Below are 17,520 nucleotides of genomic sequence, written 5' to 3'. Positions count from 1 at the left end.
AAGGACTCAAAGTAGCTGGGATGAACCTCACTTATTAGCTATCACACATGCACCTGCCTCCAAACACACACATGACCATATGCACATTATTATCCTATTGTCGTGGCTAACATCAAGCATCACCCAAGCATTGATGAAACCACAAAGTGTCCATTAAGACAATTATTTTGTATCCCTATCACTGGCGTGACTGCTTTATAGGGCTGTAATGGGAGAGTCAACATGACTGCTTCTGGCCCTGCTCAGACTTTTTCACTACAGTGTCAAGTGTTTCCCACCTTTCATGGATGTCTGAGAAGGACGGGGTAAGGAGGTGCAATGTTCCTCAGCGGAGGTGCCTCGTAGCTGAGGTAATGAGACAGCACACGCAGCCTTTCTCTTCAGCACCAGCTTCCTAGTGAGAGCTGACCAGGCGTGAGAGCTCCAGATGAGCCACTTCAAACGCTGTCTCTCGGCGCATGTTAAAGTTACATCGTTTTGCTGTTTCTCACACAAACACACAGGTGGCTTTCTGCTGGCTTACGATTTTTCACATCCAAATGAACTAGAAATGAGACCCTGGGTGTGATGTTATTCCCAGTAGGTGCTTACATGGATGTGACCTTTGTCCAATGGAAGGAGTGGAAGATATGAACATTTGACACTGTGATGCTGGGTGGTAACATGGACAGCCCTGTCAAACCCCTTTTTTGTCTCACACCTTTTTTAACTAGGGAAGATCTTGTGATCTTTGCCAGTGATGTGCAGTAACTAGAGTTTTTCTGGCATGTGTTTCTGTGAGGCTAAGACTCAGATGGTGGGAGGACGTAGAATGTTTCAAACAAACACACAAGTGAATTATTTTCATGTCACATTCATTTGCCCATCCTATCTCCCCCCACCCCTCTCTCTTTTTTAACCTGTTTGGGCTGCAGGGGCAGTATTGAGTAGCCGGATAAAAGGTGCCCATTTCAAACGGCCTCGTACTCAATTCTTGCTCGTACAATATGCATATTACTATTACTATTGGATAGAAAACACTCTCTAGTTTCTAAAACCGTTTGAATTATATCTGTGAGTAAAACAGAACTCCTTTTGCAGCAAACTTCCTGACAGGAAGTGGAAAATCTGAAATCGAGGCTCTCTTCTAGGGGCTGCCTATTAAAGTCCTTGATATTTATTCGTTTAGATGCACTTTATACGTCTTCCACTAGATGTCGACAAGGAGTGAGAGAAGAAATGGAGTGTGTAACTTGATCTGGACTCGTATAATAGCTCTTTGTATGACGTGTCACCAGTTTCCTGTTTTCTGGAGAGCGCGTCGAGGGACCTGGATTTGCCTTCTGATAAGCTGTCGTTATGGACGACTAATATCTCCGGCTTTGATTTTATTTGATACATGTGACAATATCATCGTAAAGTATGTTTTTTCAATATAGTTTAATCAGATTATTGAAATTTTTTCGGGAGTTTTGCCGTGTTCCGTTCTCTTCCGTTTGTTGACATGGAGAGATTCGCACCACTTGGCAAGTGTGCTTGCTAAATCGAGAGGGAAAAAGGCCGTTCTAAATCCAAACAACGATTGTTCCCGACAAAGGACCCCTTGTACAACATTCTGATGGAAGATCAGCAAAAGTAGGACCCATTTTATGATGCTATTTCATATATCTGTCGAACATGTTGTGCTAGTCGTTTGCGCCCAGCTTTTGGGTACTCTCTCGCTATACCTAAGCTGGATGTCGTAATGAAGTTATTTTTAGAATTCTAACACGGCGATTGCATTAAGAACTAGTGGATCTATCATTTCCTATACAACATGTATTTTTTAGTTATGTTTATGAATAGCTATTTGGTCAGAATATGTGTGTCAGAAAAAGTGTCAGAAAAATATCCGGACGTTGTGGGAAAAAGATGCTACGTTAGCACAATGTATAACCACTGATTTCAGCTCTAAATATGCACATTTTCGAACAAAACATAAGTGTATGCATAACCTGATGTTATAGGACTGTCATCTGATGAAGCTTATCAAGGTTAGTCAAAAATTATATATCTTTTGCTGGTTTGTTACGATGGCTAACTTTTAATGCTGGTAAATGGCTTGTGTTTCTGGCTATTGTGGTAAGCTAATATAACGCTATATTGTGTTTTTGCTGTAAAACACTTAAGAAATCGGAAATATTGGCTGGAATCACAAGATGCCTGTCTTTCATTTGCTGTACACTATGTATTTTTCAGAAATGTTTTATGATGAGTATTTAGGTATTTGACGTTGGTGTCTGTAATTATTCTGTATGCTTTCGGTGCAATTTCTGATTGTAGCTGTAATGTAAACTATGATTTATACCTGAAATATGCACATTTTTCGAACAAAACATAGATTTATTGAATAACATGTTATAAGACTGTCATCTGATGAAGTTGTTTCTTGGTTAGTTTGGTTGGTTCTTGGTTAGTTAGGTTGGCTTTGTGCATGCTACCTGTGCTGTGAAAAATGTCTGTCCTTTTTTGTATTTGGTGGTGAGCTAACATAAATATACGTGCTGTTTTCGCTGTAAAACATTTAAAAAATCGGACATGTTGGCTGGATTCACAAGATGTGTACCTTTCATTTGCTGTATTGGACTTGTTAATGTGTGAAAGTTAAATATTTCTAAAAAATATATTTTGAATTTCGCGCCCTGCACTTGAAGTGGCTGTTGTCATATTGTGGCCGGCCTCGGGCTTGCAGCCAGAAGAAGTTAACTGGGCATCCTTTCCCTCTAACTCATTGTTTCTGTCCATTTCTCTATATCTCTATCTCTCTCTGTTTCTGTCCATTCCTCTATATCTCTCTCTCTCTTTCTGTCCATTTCTCTATATCTCTATCTCTCTCTGTTTCTGTCCATTCCTCTATATCTCTCTCTCTCTTTCTGTCCATTTCTCTATCTCTCTATCTCTCTCTGTTTCTGTCCATTCCTCTATATCTCTCTCTCTCTTTCTGTCCATTTCTCTATATCTCTATCTCTCTCTGTTTCTGTCCATTTCTCTATATCTCAATCTCTGTTTCTGTTTCTGTCCATTTCTGTATGTTACCTCTCTGTTTCTGTCCATTTCTATATGGTATACTCTCTGTTTCTGTCCATTTCTATATGTTACCTCTCTGTTTCTGTCCATTTCTATATGTTATACTCTCTGTTTCTGTCCATTTCTATATGTTACCTCTCTGTTTCTGTCCATTTCTATATGTTATACTCTCTGTTTCTGTCCATTTCTATATGTTATACTCTCTGTTTCTGTCCATTTCTATATGTTATACTCTCTGTTTCTGTCCATTTCTATATGTTACCTCTCTGTTTCTGTCCATTTCTATATGTTATACTCTCTGTTTCTGTCCATTTCCCTATATCTCTACCTATGACTGTTTCTGTCTATTTTTCTATCTATCTCTGTTTCTGTCCATTTCCCTATATCTCTCTCTCTGTTTCTGTCCTTTTCCCTATTCCTATCTCTGTTTCTGTACATTTCCCTATTTCTATCTCTGTTTCTGTCCATTCCTCTATATCTCTATCTGTTTCTGTCCATTCGTCGATATCTCTATCTCTCTCTGTTTCTGTCCTTTCCTTTCTATCTCTCTCTGTTTCTGTTTCTGTCCATTTCTATATGTATCTCTCTGTTTCTATCCATTTCTATATATTTATATCTATGTTTCTGTTAATTTCTCTAAATCTCTATCTTTTCTGTTTCTGTCCATTTCTCTATTTCTCTATCTCTGTTTCTGTCCATTTATCTATCTCTGTTTCTGTCCATTTCTCTATTTCTCTATCTCTGTTTCTGTCCATTTCTCTATATCTCTATCTCTGTTTCTGTCCATTTCTCTATATCTCTATCTCTGTTTCTGTCCATTTCTCTACATCTCTATCTCTGTTTCTGTCCATTTCTCTATATCTCTATCTCTGTTTCTGTCCATTTCTCTATATCTCTATCTCTGTTTCTGTCCATTTCTCTATATTTCTATCTCTGTTTCTGTCCATTTCTCTATATCTCTATCTCTGTTTCTGTCCATTTCTCTGTCTCTGTTTCTGTCCATTTCTCTATCTCTGTTTCTGTCCATTTCTCTATATCTCTATCTCTCTTTCTGTCCATTTCTCTATATCTCTATTTTATAATTGTTTTCACCTTTATTTAACCAGGTAGGCAAGTTGAGAACAAGTTCTCATTTACAATTGCGACCTGGCCAAGAAAAAGCAAAGCAGTTCTACACATACAACAACACAGAGTTACACATGGAGTAAAACAAACATACAGTCAATAATACAGTAGAAAAATAAGTCTATATACAATGTGAGCAAATGAGGTGAGATAAGGGAGGTAAAGGCAAAAAAAGGCCATGGTGGCGAGGTAAATACAATATAGCAAGTAAAACACTGGAATGGTAGATTTGCAGTGGAAGAATGTGCAAAGTAGAAATAATGGGGTGCAAAGGAACAAAATAAATAAATACAGTAGGGGAAGAGGTAGTTGTTTGGGCTAAATTATAGATGGGCTATGTACAGGTGCAGTAATCTGTGAGCTGCTCTGACAGCTGGTGCTTAAAGCTAGTGAGGGAGATAAGTGTTTCCAGTTTCAGAGATTTTTGTAGTTCATTCCAGTCATTGGCAGTAGAGAACTGGAAGGAGAGGCGGCCAAAGGAGGAATTGGCTTTGGGGGTGACCAGAGAGATATACTTGCTGGAGCTCGTGCTACAGGTGGTTGCTGCTATGGTGACCAGCGAGCTGAGATAAGGGGGGACTTTACCTAGCAGGGTCTTGTAGATGACCTGGAGCCAGTGGGTTTGGCGACGAGTATGAAACGAGGGCCAGCCAACGAGAGCGTACAGGTCACAGTGGTGGCTAGTATATGGAGCTTTGGTGACAAAAGGGATGGCACTGTGATAGACTGCATCCAATTTATTGAGTAGGGTATTGGAAGCTATTTTGTAAATGACATCGCCGAAGTCAAGGATCGGTAGGATGGTCAGTTTTACGAGGGTATTTGGCAGCATGAGTGAAGGATGCTTTGTTACGAAATAGGAAGCCAATTCTAAATTTAACTTTGGATTGGAGATGTTTGATGTGAGTCTGGAAGGAGAGTTTGCAGTCTAACCAGACATCTAGGTATTTGTAGTTGTCCACATATTCTAAGTCAGAACGCTTCCAGAGTAGTGATGCTGGACGGGCGGGCAGGTGCAGGCAGCGATCGGTTGAATAGCATGCAGTTAGTTTTACTTGTATTTAAGAGCAGTTGGAGGCCACGGAAGGACAGTTGTATGGCATTGAGTTGTATGGCTCGTCTGGAGGGTTGTTAACTTCTCTAGGGTAGGGGGCAGCATTCGGAATTTTGGATGAAATGCATGCCCAAATTAAACTTCCTGCTTCTCGGGCCCAGAAGATATGATATGCATATAACTGGTAGATTTGGATAGAAAACCCTCTAAAGTTTCCAAAACTGTTAAAATAGTGTCTGTGAGTATAACAGAACTGATTTGGCAGGCAAAAACCTGAGAAAAATCCATTCAGGAAGTCGTTTTTTGGGGGGTTTTGTAGTTTTCTATTCAATGCCATGACAGTATCCATTGACTTAGGACTCAAATTGCAGTTTCTATGCCTTCCACTAGATGTCAACAGTCTTCAGAAATTGTTTCAGGCTTGTATTCTGAAAAATGAAGAAGTAAGAGCAGTCTGAATGAGTGGACCCTGCCGTGTCACAGAGCTTTTTCATGCGCTCGACCGAGAGAGTGCGTTTCTTGTTTACCTTTTAAATTGACGACGTTATTGTCCGGTTGAAATATTATCGATTATTTAGGCTAAAAACAACCTGAGGATTGAATATAAACATCGTTTGACATGTTTCTATGAACTTTACGGATACAATTTAGATTTTTTTGTCTTCCTGTTTTGACTGCGTGTGAGCCTGTGGATTACTGAAGAAAACGCGTAAACAAAACTGAGGTTTTTGGGTATAAAGAGACATTATCGAACAAAACGAAAATTTATTGAGTAAATGAATGTCTGCTGGGTGCAACCATATGAAGATCATCAAAGGTAAGGGATTCATTTTATCTCTATTTCTAAATTGTGTAACTGTTCTACCTGGCTGGCTACTGTTTGTAATGATTTGTCTCATGGGCTATGTTCTCAAATAATGTAAGGTATGCTTTCGCCGTAAAGCATTTTTTAAATCTGACACCGTGGTTGGATTCACAAGAAGTTCATCTTTAAACCTATGTAAAATATGTTTTGTTTTCTGAATTTTTATAATGAGTATTTCTGTATTTGAATTTGGCGCCCAGCAGTTTCACTGGCTGTTGAAGAGGTGGGACACTACCGTCTCACGTGCCCAAGAGAGGTTAACACAGTGTCCAAAGAAGGGCCAGAATGGTGTCGTCTGCGTAGAGGTGGATCAGAGACTCACCAGCAGCAAGAGCGACATCATTGATGTATACAGAGAAGAGAGTCAGACCAAGAATTGAACCCTGTGGCACCCCCATAGAGACTGTCAGAGGTCCGGACAACAGGCCCTCCGATTTGACACACTGAACTCTATCAGAGAAGTAGTTGGTGAACCATGCGAGGCAATCATTTGAGAAACCAAGGCTGTTGAGTCTAGTGATAAGAATGTGGTGATTGACAGAATTGAAAGCCTTGGCCAGGTCGATGAATACGGCTGCACAGTAATGTCTCTTATCGATAGCGGTTATGATATTGTTTAGGACCTTGAGCGTGGCTGAGGTGCACCCATGACCAGCTCTGAAACCAGATTGCATAGCGGAGAAGGTGCGGTGGGATTCGAAATGGTCGGTAATCTGTTTGTTGACTTGGCTTTCGAAGACCTTAGAAAGGCAGGGTAGGATAGATATAGGTCTGTAGCAGTTTGGGTCAAGAGTGTCTCCCCCTTTGAAGAGGGGGATGACCGCAGCTGCTTTCCAATCTTTGGGAATCTCAGACGACACGAAAGAGAGGTTGAACAGGCTAGTAATAGGGGTGGCAACAATTTCGGCAGATAGTTTTAGAAAGAAAGGGTCCAGATTGTTTTTGCAGCTCTTTCAGAACATCAGCTGACTGGATTTGGGAGAAGGAGAAATGGGGAAGGCTTGGGCGAGTTGCTGTGGGGTGTGCAGTTCTGTTGACCGGGGTAGGGGTAGCCAGGTGGAAAGCCGTAAAAAAATGCTTATTGAAATTCTCAATTATAGTGGATTTATCGGTGGTGTCAGAGTTTCCTATCCTCAGTGCAGTGGGCAGCTGGGAGGAGGTGTTCTTATTCTCCATGGACTTTACAGTGTCCCAGAACTATTTTTGAGTTTGTGTTGCAGGAAGCAAATTTCTGCTTGAAAAAGCTAGCCTTGGCTTTTCTAACTGCCTGTGTATATTGGTTTCTAACTTCCCTGAAAAGTTGCATATCACGGGGGCTGTTCGATGCTAATGCAGAACGCCATAGGATGTTTTTGTGTTGGTTAAAACTTCTCTAGGGTATGTGGGACGGTAGCGTCCCACCTAACCAACAGCCAGTGAAATTGCAGGGCGCCATATTCAAAACAACAGAAATCTCATAATTAAAATTCCTCAAACATACAAGCATTATACACCATTTTAAAGATAAACCTCTCGTTAATCCAACCAAAGTGTCTGATTTCAAAACGGATTTACGGCGAAAGCACACCTTGCGATTATGTTAGGTCAGTACATAGCCACAGAAATGCACAGCCATTTTTCCAGCCAAAGAGAGAAGTAACAAAAAGCAGAAATAGAGTTAAAATTAATCACTAACCTTTGATGATCTTCATCAGATGACACTCATAGGACTTCATGTTAGACAATACATGTATGTTTTGTTCGGTAAAGTTCATATTTATATCCAAAAATCGGAGTTTAGGCGGGACGCTACTGTCTCACTTGGCCAAAAGCCAGAGAAAATGCAGAGCGCCAAATTCAAATGAAGTACTATAAAAATCAAACTTTCATTAAATCATAACATGAAAGATACCAAATTAAAGCTACACGAGTTGTGAATCCAGCCAACATGTCAGAATTCAAATAGGCTTTTCGGCGAAAGCATACGATGCTATTATCTGAGCATAGCACCATAGTAAACAAAAGAGAGAAAACATTTCAACCCTGCAGGCGCGACACAAAACGCAGAAATAAAAATATAATTCATGCCTTACCTTTGACGAACTTCTGTTGTTAGCACTCCAATATGTCTCATAAACATCACAAATGGTCCTTTTGCTCGATTAATTCCGTCGATATCCAAAATGTCCAGTTATTTGGCGCGTTTGATCCAGAAAAACACCGGTTCCAACTTGCGCAACGTGACGACAAAATATCTCAAAAGTTACCTGTAAACTTTGCAAAAACATTTCAAACTACTTTTGTAATACAACTTTAGGTATTTTTTTAAGTAAATAATCGATAAAATTGAAGACGGGATGATCTGCATGCTTTCTGGTCTTGCGCCTCTATCAAACAGTACACATGAAGTGACACTTTTTCAAGATGGCCGTACTTCTTCATTACACAAAGGAATAACCTCAACCAATTTCTAAAGACTGGTGACATCCAGTGGAAGCGGTAGGAACTGCAAGCAAGTCCCTTAGAAATCTGGATTCCCAATGAAACTCATTGAAAACAGGGTGACCTCAATTTTTTTTTATCTGAATGGTTTGTCCTCGGGGTTTCACCTGCTACATAAGTTCTGTTATACTCACAGACATGATTCAAACAGTTTTAGAAACTTCAGAGTGTTTTCTATCCAAATCTACTAATAATATGCATATCTTATCTTCTGGGGATGAGTAGCTGGCAGTTTAATTTGGGCATGCTTTTCATCCAAAATTCCGAATGCTGCCCCCTACCCTAGAGAAGTTAAGAGCAGTCAGGTCTGGAGAGAACCAAGGGCTATATCTGTTCCTGGTTCTAAATTTCTTGAATGGGGCATGCTTATTTAAGATGGTGAGGAAGACATTTAAAAAAAATAACCAGGCATCCTCTACTGACGGGATGAGGCCAATATCCTTCCAGGATACCCGGGCCAGGTTGACTAGAAAGGCCTGCTCGCTGAAGTGTTTCAGGGAGCGTTTGACAGTGATAAGTGGAGGTCGTTTGACCGCTGACCCATTACGGATGCAGGCAATGAGGCAGTGATCGCTGAGATCTTGGTTGAAAACAGCAGAGGTGTATTTAGAGGGCAAGTTGGTTAGGATGATATCTATGAGGGTGCCCGTGTTTACGGCTTTGGGGTGGTACCTGGTACGTTCATTGATAATTTGTGTGAGATTGAGGGCATCAAACTGAGATTGTAGGAAGGCTGGGGTGTTAACTTCTTGCCGCATGGATCCTTTTTACAGGATCATTTTCGTAAACAACCGCTGAATTACAGAGTGCCAAATTCAAAAATAATACAAAAAATATTTATAATCATGGAATCACAAGTGAAATATACCAAAACACAGTTTAGCTTATTGTTAATCCACCTATCATGTCAGATTTTGAAAATATGCTTTACAGCGAAAGCAATCCAAGCGTTTGTGGGTGTATCAATTACTGCTAGAACAGCTAGCCTTAAATTAGCTTGGTCACGAAAGTCAGAAAAGCAATAAAAATTAATCGCTTACCTTTGATAATCTTTGGATGTTTGCACTCACGAAACTCCCAGTTACACAATAAATGTCCTTTTTGTTCGATAAAGATTAGTTTTATAACCAAAAACTGCCATTTGGTTTGCGCGTTATGTTCAGAAAACCACAAGGTCGTTCCGGTACTGAAGGGCAGACGAAAATTCCAAAAAGTATCCGTAATGTTCGTAGAAACATGTCAAAGGTTTTTTATAATCAATCCTCAGGTTGTTTTTAACATACATAATCGATCATATTTCAACCGGACGGTAAACTGTTCAATACTACAGAGAAAGAAAATGTCGAGCCACATCTCTCCTGCGCAGGAACTAATCAAAGGACACCTGACGCGTTTTGATAAATCTCGCTCAATTTTCAAAATAAAAGCTTGAAACTATGTCTAAAGCCTGGTCACAGCCTGAGGAAGCCATTGGAAAAGGAATCTGGTTGATACCCCTTTAAATGGAGGAGGGGCAAGCAATGGAACAGGGATTTTAAAAAATGCACTTCCGGGTTGGAGTTCCTCAGGTTTTCGCGTGCAAAATCAGTTCTGTTATACTCACAGACAATATTTTTGACAGTTTTGGAAACTTTAGAGTGTTTTCTATCCTAATCTGTCAATTATATGCATATTCTAATATCTGAGCCTGAGAAATAGTCTGTTTACCTTAGGAACGTTATTTTTCCAAACATAAAAATTCTGCCCCCTAGCTGAAAGAAGTTAAGCATGTCCCAGTTTAGGTCACATAGCAGCACGAGCTCTGAAGATAGATGGGGGGCAATCAGTTCACATATGGTGTCCAGAGCACAGCTGGGGGCAGAGGGTGGTCTATAGCAGGCGGCAACGGTGAGAGACTTGTTTTTAGAGAGGTGGATAATTAAAAGTAGAAGTTCAAATTGTTTGGGTACAGACCTGGATAGTAGGACAGAACTCTGCAGGCTATCTCTGCAGTAGATTGCAACACCGACCCTTTGGTCGTTCTATCTTGTCTGAAAATGTTGTAGATAGGGATATCACTCTCTGTTTCCATTTCCCTATATCTCTATCTATCTCTGTTTCTGACCATTTCTCTATATCGCTCTCTCTCTGTTTCTGTTCATTTCTCTATATCTGCCACGATCGTCGTCAGGGTGGAAATGACCGGACCAAGGTGCAGTGTGGTAAGCGTACATTTCTATTTATTTGTAAATGTCGCCAGCAAAAACAAGAAACAACAAAAACAAACATGAAGCTGACTAGGGCTATACAGGCCACTAACACAGACAACTACCCACAACTAAGGTGGAAAAACAGGCTGCCTAAGTATGATTCCCAATCAGAGACAACAATAGACAGCTGTCCCTGATTGAGAACCATACACGGCCAAAACATAGAAACATAAAACATAGAAATAAAGAAACTAGAATGCCCACCCTAGTCACACCCTGGCCTAACCAAAATAGAGAATAAAAGCCTCTCTATGGCCAGGCCGTGACAATATCTCTATCTCTGTTTCTGTCCATTTCCCTATTTCTCTATCTCTGTCCATTTATCTATATCTCTAGTTCTGTTTCTGTCCATTCCTTTCTATCTCTCTCTGTTTCTGTACATTTCGCTATATCTCTACCTATCGCTGTTTCTGTTCATTTCTCTATATCTCTATCTCTGTTTCTGTCCATTTCTCTATATCTCTATCTCTGTTTCTGTCCATTTCTATATATTTATCTCTCTGTTTCTGTCCATTTCCCTATATCTCTATCCATGTCTGCTTCTGTCCGTTTCTCTATCTTTCTCTGTTTCTGTCCATTTCTCTATATGTCTATGTATTATTACTGGGAGGCAAATTTACAAAAGATTATTTACTGGGTTTGCACCCCAGAAACTGAATGGTTTCAAACAGAAGCCAACTCCTGTTTCAGCTTCGCGCTACACATTGCCTTTGCCTCCCTGTTTTCCCGCAGAAGGATTTTATTGGATTTGAAATCGATCAATCCTCCCTTAGCCTTTCTTTGGCTCAAAAATATGATAATGTTCCTAAAATTTGAAAAATTAAGTATCCCATTTGAGGGTCAAACAACTCATTTTATTCCACCTGGTACCCGATGGTATGACATTTTGAACAGCTGCAAACACTTCCTGCAGATTAGTACTCTTGGCCCCACCCCCAACCCCACCCCTTGAGATTACTGCTATAGGCCTATATGATCACCTAAACACCTGATATTGTTAGGCTATTACATTTTTGCTTGTATTGAAGTAACATTGTTGTAAACTTTTGTTTGTTTTCTGATATGTAACTCAATGACCTTGCCTTTCTTTGTAAATGTGTTTGAAGGCATTCTGGGGGAGGTCGAAACATTTTATCTTTCATTCATTGTTAATAAAATATTTCATAAAAACCAGAGATAGAGATATAGGGAAATGGACAGAAACAGAGATAGATATATAGAGAAATGGACAGAAACAGAGATAGAGATATAGAGAAATGGACAGAAACGGAGATAGATATACTTAGAGAAATGGACAGAAACAGAGATAGAGATATAGAGAAATAGACAGAAACAGAGATAGATAGAAAGGAAAGGACAGAAACAGAACTAGAGATATAGAGAAATGGAGAGAAACCGAGATAGATAGAGATATAGACAGAAACAGAGATAGAGAAATAGAGAAATGGACAGAAACAGAGATAGATATAGTTAGGAAAGGCTAGTCCTCGGTAGGTTTTATCTCTCAGGAGGAATGCTTTACATATGCTTGGATTCCCACCGCCCCATAGGAAAAAAATGATAAGCTTATCCACTAAAGTGAAAAAAAACTTCGGTAAAAAACGAGGGAGACATTGAAACAAGTACAGAAATCTGATCAATACATTAATCTTGATACAATTCACTTCACCAGCCAAAGTAAAATGGAGAACACTCCATCTCTGAAAGTCCAGTTTAAGTTTGTTAATCAAGGGAGTAAAGTTCTCATTGTGGAGGGAAGACAAGGTACGGGTGATATTGATCCCTAAATATTTAAAGCCAGACTTGAACATACGAAATGGAATAGTATCCCATGGGATTTATAGTGCCTATTCATTAATAGGAAAATATTCACTTTTTGAGAAATTCAATTTATAACCCGAAAACATACCAAGCCTACGCAGTAGGTCCACTACCTCAGGGACACACGCTTCAGGGTCTGAGATATACAAAATAAAGTCATCTGCATACAAGGAAACTTTGTGTTCCAGTCTCCATCTGTAGATGCCATGTATTGAGGGTGTGGCCTTTAGCATAATAGCAAGGTTTTCTATCGCCATGGAAAATAACAGAGGGGACAATGGACCTCCCTGGCATGTGGCCCTTGATAATGGGAAATACTGTGAACAAAGTTTGTTTGTTTGTGAGTACTGATGCCTTGGGTTATGAGTACAACAGTTGGACCCAGGAAATTAAGCACCAAAGCCACATTTTCCCAGTACAGAGAATATATATTCCCATTCTACCCTGTCGAATGCCTTCTCCGCATCTAAAGAGATAACCACTTCAGGAACATCCGAAGGCGCAGGAGAGTGTATGATATTAAGCAGATGTTGAATGTTAGAAAAGGAATGGCGACCGTTAATAAACCCTGTCTGATCCGTTGATATGATGTATGTCATATTGGATTATATTCGATATGCAAGCGATTTCGCTAATATTTTGACATCTGCATTTAATAGTGAGATCAGTGTCTATGAGCCACACTCAGACGCATCTATGCCGGGTTTTAACCTGTTTGTGATACCCCCCCCTTTTCTCAATTTCCGCCTGAAAACATACCCTAATCTAACTGCTTGTAGCTCAGGCCTAGAAGGAAGGATATGCATATTCTTGGTATCATTTGAAAGGAAACATTCTGAAGTTTGTGGAAATGTGAATTGAATGTAGGAGAATATAACACAATAGATCTGGTAGAAGAAAATACAAGGAAATCAACAGACGTTTTTTGTTCTTTTACTGTTGTTGCATCTTTAAAAATCAACAAGAAAGGCCAAACATTCAGTTATGCTACTGGGGATCATTTCAAATCAGAACATAAGTAGGCAACAGTATTTTACCAAAGTTTCAGATGGATACATTCAGGAATGAGTGAGGTACATGCCATTGAGCATGAAGTCAACCAGGTGTCCCTCACAAGTTTCCCAAATGTACCCAAGTGGCCGAATTGGTACAATGATACAATGATACAAATAACTATATACAAAATACAAAACAATTATTCTAACATACCCCCAAAAATATATATTTGAAAAATTCAAGAAAAAAAAATGAATATTAAAAAAATAAAAAAAATAACAAGGGTAACTATTTACACTTCAATGTTCAATCATGTGAAGACTCTCAGTCCTCTACACAATGTTGCGCTCCTGATGCCATATCCCATAGCAGTCTCTCTCTGGTGTGAAACAGAGGGTCACAGCACAGGTGGTGCAGGTGACAGGGGACTTCTTATGGCACAGGGCACAACGAAGCCGCCCTACTGAGCCCCTTTTTCCCTGAGGCACATCCCTGCCTGCAATGATGAACTTCAGCATGTGCGTACCGCTGGTTGGAGCAGAAGGGACAGAGGTAGAGGGGACAGAAGGTGCTACAGTGTTCTTGCTGTAGTTAGCAAGCTCCTGGATGAGCTGCTCCCTAAAGGCTAGCTGTGAGATGGGGGGCTGTCCACAGTTCTTGGCCATTTCCTTCTGGAGGATGAAGGAATTCACCACAGCAATGTCAATAAAATGATAAAACAAAGTTTTGTACCATTTCATGGTTTTATGAAGAACATTATAATAGCCTATCAGCGCATCCGATAGGTCTACACCTCCCATGCTCTTATTGTAGTCCTTCACAGCAGCCGGAATGGGGACATTTCTGGCGGTCCAAGCGCCTGTAGGACCTTTCAAACGTCGAACAACGTGATCCCCACCGAAGGACTTGTGAATAGTGGAGCACATGACTAACTCTCGAGTGTCCATCCACTTCACAAAGAGCAAACCATCTTCACGGATCCATCTCATGGTACCCCGCTCAGCCCGCTTAGGCATGTCGTTCACCCTGGTTTTTGGAAAGCCCACTCTGTTGGTCCGAATGGTGCCACAGGCCCACATCTCCAGCTTCCTCAGTTCTGTGAACAGGGTAGGGCTTGTGTAGAAGTTGTCTACAAATAGTTTGTAGCCCTTCCCCAGCAGCTGGAAATCTAATAACTGCATCACAGAGTCATAACTGAGTCCCTTACCGCTCGCACAAGTGTTCTTCCCCTCATAGACAAAAAAATTGCACGTGTATGCACACGCAGAATCGGCCAAAACAAACAGCTTGTAACCCCATTTTGTCGGTTTGTTGCGCATGTACTGTTTTAGGCCAATTCTGGCCTTTGAGGCTACCATTCTCTCATCTATGGAAAGGTTCTGGGCGGGCTGAAAATATGTCTTGCATGCCTCAATGATATCGTGGTAGAGAGGTTTAATCTTGCAGAGTTTATCAAACCCTGCCGTGCCTCGTTTCGTCTCGTTGTCCTTATCAACTTCTGGGTCACTAATGTGAAGCGCCCATGAAATTTTCAGAAACCTCTTGCAAGACATGACCGTTGAGGGGAAAGGCAGTTGATAGAGGGGTGAAGTTTTCCAGTAGTCTTTCAGGGTTTTCAACTTCACCACCCCCATGTAGATGACCATAGACAGGTAGCAAAACAGATCTGAAATGGAAATGTCCTTCCATGCCTCTGTCTTGCCTTCCTGCTTCTTAGCGCCATACTTATTTGTGTTCATCACCAGGGTATCAACAACTGCCGAGGTGAAGAACAACTGGAAAAGTTGCATGGGGCTGTATTTTGAAGTTAGGTCCAATTGAGGGCCGACTGGGCGTTTTGGTCGGAAAAGTGGAGATGGTGGGGCCACATCCTCCTCAAGAACAGAGTGCCAACGGTCCTCCTCCGCTCTGGCAGGTTCCACGCTGCCCTTCCTCCGCTTCTTTGCCGCTGCCTTACCACCCCTTGATGGCCGGGCGGGGGTCCAGCTGGAAACAGCAGGGGTCCAGCTGGATGGACCAGCTTCAGTGGGGGATTTGCACCTTGGCTCCCAATCAGAATCGCTGGGACTGTGAAATAAAGACACAGACACATATTATATATACAAATAGTGCCTATGGTGAGGTTGTCCATTCCATTTTAGATAGAAAATACATGTAAACAATTAGGTAATAATTATACAGACACACATATTATATACACAAATAGTGCCTATGGTGAGGTTGTCCATTCCATTTTAGATATAAAATACATGTAAACAATTAGGTAATAATTATACAGACACAGACACACATATTATATACACAAATAGTGCCTATGGTGAGGTTGTCCATTCCATTTTAGATATAAAATACATGTAAACAATTAGGTAATAATTATACAGACACACAGACACAGACATACACCCACAATGTAGAGCAATATGTACTTTCTACATTTCAATATACTTGTGTACTTTATATTTCATGTCCTAGTCATATTTTTATATAAGGCAAATAAAATACAAATATCTCAAACAACTCAAATGAATAATATTTGATATTATTAATTTCAAACAACGTTACTTACCGATCCAAAACTGCGTCTTCCCCGTAGAGGAACATCTCCTCAAATTCAGAATCAAAAGATTGATTAGACTCACTAGATTCATTATGGTGTTCACTTCCACTATCTCTATCAAGTTCCTCAATTATATCGTTTAAGTCCGTGTACTTTGTCTTCGTCTTTGCTTTGACTGATTTATTTGCCATTATTATGTCTTGAAAATGCTCTAATATAAACTGTTGCGGTGCGTAAACGGCGTGTCTGTTTCTTGTAGAATTTTCAATGGCGAATGGCTGTGTGTACGCACGAGTTTAGGGCAAAGGATATTCTTCCCAGGTCGAACCATGACATGTTCCCATTTACCTCAGTTCATTGGCTATCTATCCAGCTAGATTTCAAGAAGATCAGTGGTCATTGGTCCGAAATACAGTCAATCAACGAAGGACAGGCCACCTGATTTGCGCGTAATGAGGTCGTTGTTTGGTGTGTTCAAATCAGTTCCTTTCGGTCAATATGTCCCGGGAAAAGAACCATGAAGTTTGGTTGTTTTACTAACAAACAGAGGATTGTAACGAAACCGAACTTGACTGGATAAACGTCCGTTTAGAGTGAGTAATTACAATGAATGTTACGTCCAAAGTTGAAGGACGCTGAATTTTCCACACAAGCCGTTTACAAAATGTTTCGTGTTAGGCTCTAAAAATGGATTATATCGAACAAAACGCCACTTCATTGTTTCGTCGTGACCTTTAGGATTGCCAAAAGATGAAAATTACCTCAGGTAATTGATGAATTTTATTGCTATTTCTGACTTTCGTGGCTAATGTACTTTGCTGTAACTGCACCTAATGTGTTGTTTACTGTTGTTTACTGATCGATAATCGCTTTTGCAATGAAGCTTTTCGAAATCGGACATATTGGCTAGATTAACAAGAGGTATAGCTTTGATATGGTGTATAACACTTCTGATTTAATTGAAGCTAAATATTTATATATTTTTTTTTTTGTGAAACGTTCCGCTAGCGGAACCCCGGGGCTAGACAGGTTAATTAACAAAAGTGTGATCGACACCTGTGCCAGGGATTGGAGTAAAACATCCTGGTCCAGGGCGTTTTCAAACATTTCAAGTAGGAGGGGGACCAGTTTGGCAGAAAACATATTGTAGAATTCGATTGGGTAGCCATCTGGGGCAGGGAATTTCCCACTTTGCATTGCTGTAATTGAATTAATAATCTCTAACTGCCAAGGTTGGTCAGTTTCCCCTCTCTTCTCTGTACTAATGGTAGGAGTTTCCGCATTGTCAAGAAAACCATTCAGAATTGAATTATATTCAGGTGATTCT

This window comes from Salvelinus namaycush, chromosome 32, assembly GCF_016432855.1.
Source record: "Salvelinus namaycush isolate Seneca chromosome 32, SaNama_1.0, whole genome shotgun sequence".
Lineage (NCBI taxonomy): Eukaryota > Metazoa > Chordata > Actinopteri > Salmoniformes > Salmonidae > Salvelinus > Salvelinus namaycush.
Note: the sequence above shows the minus strand (reverse complement) of the source record.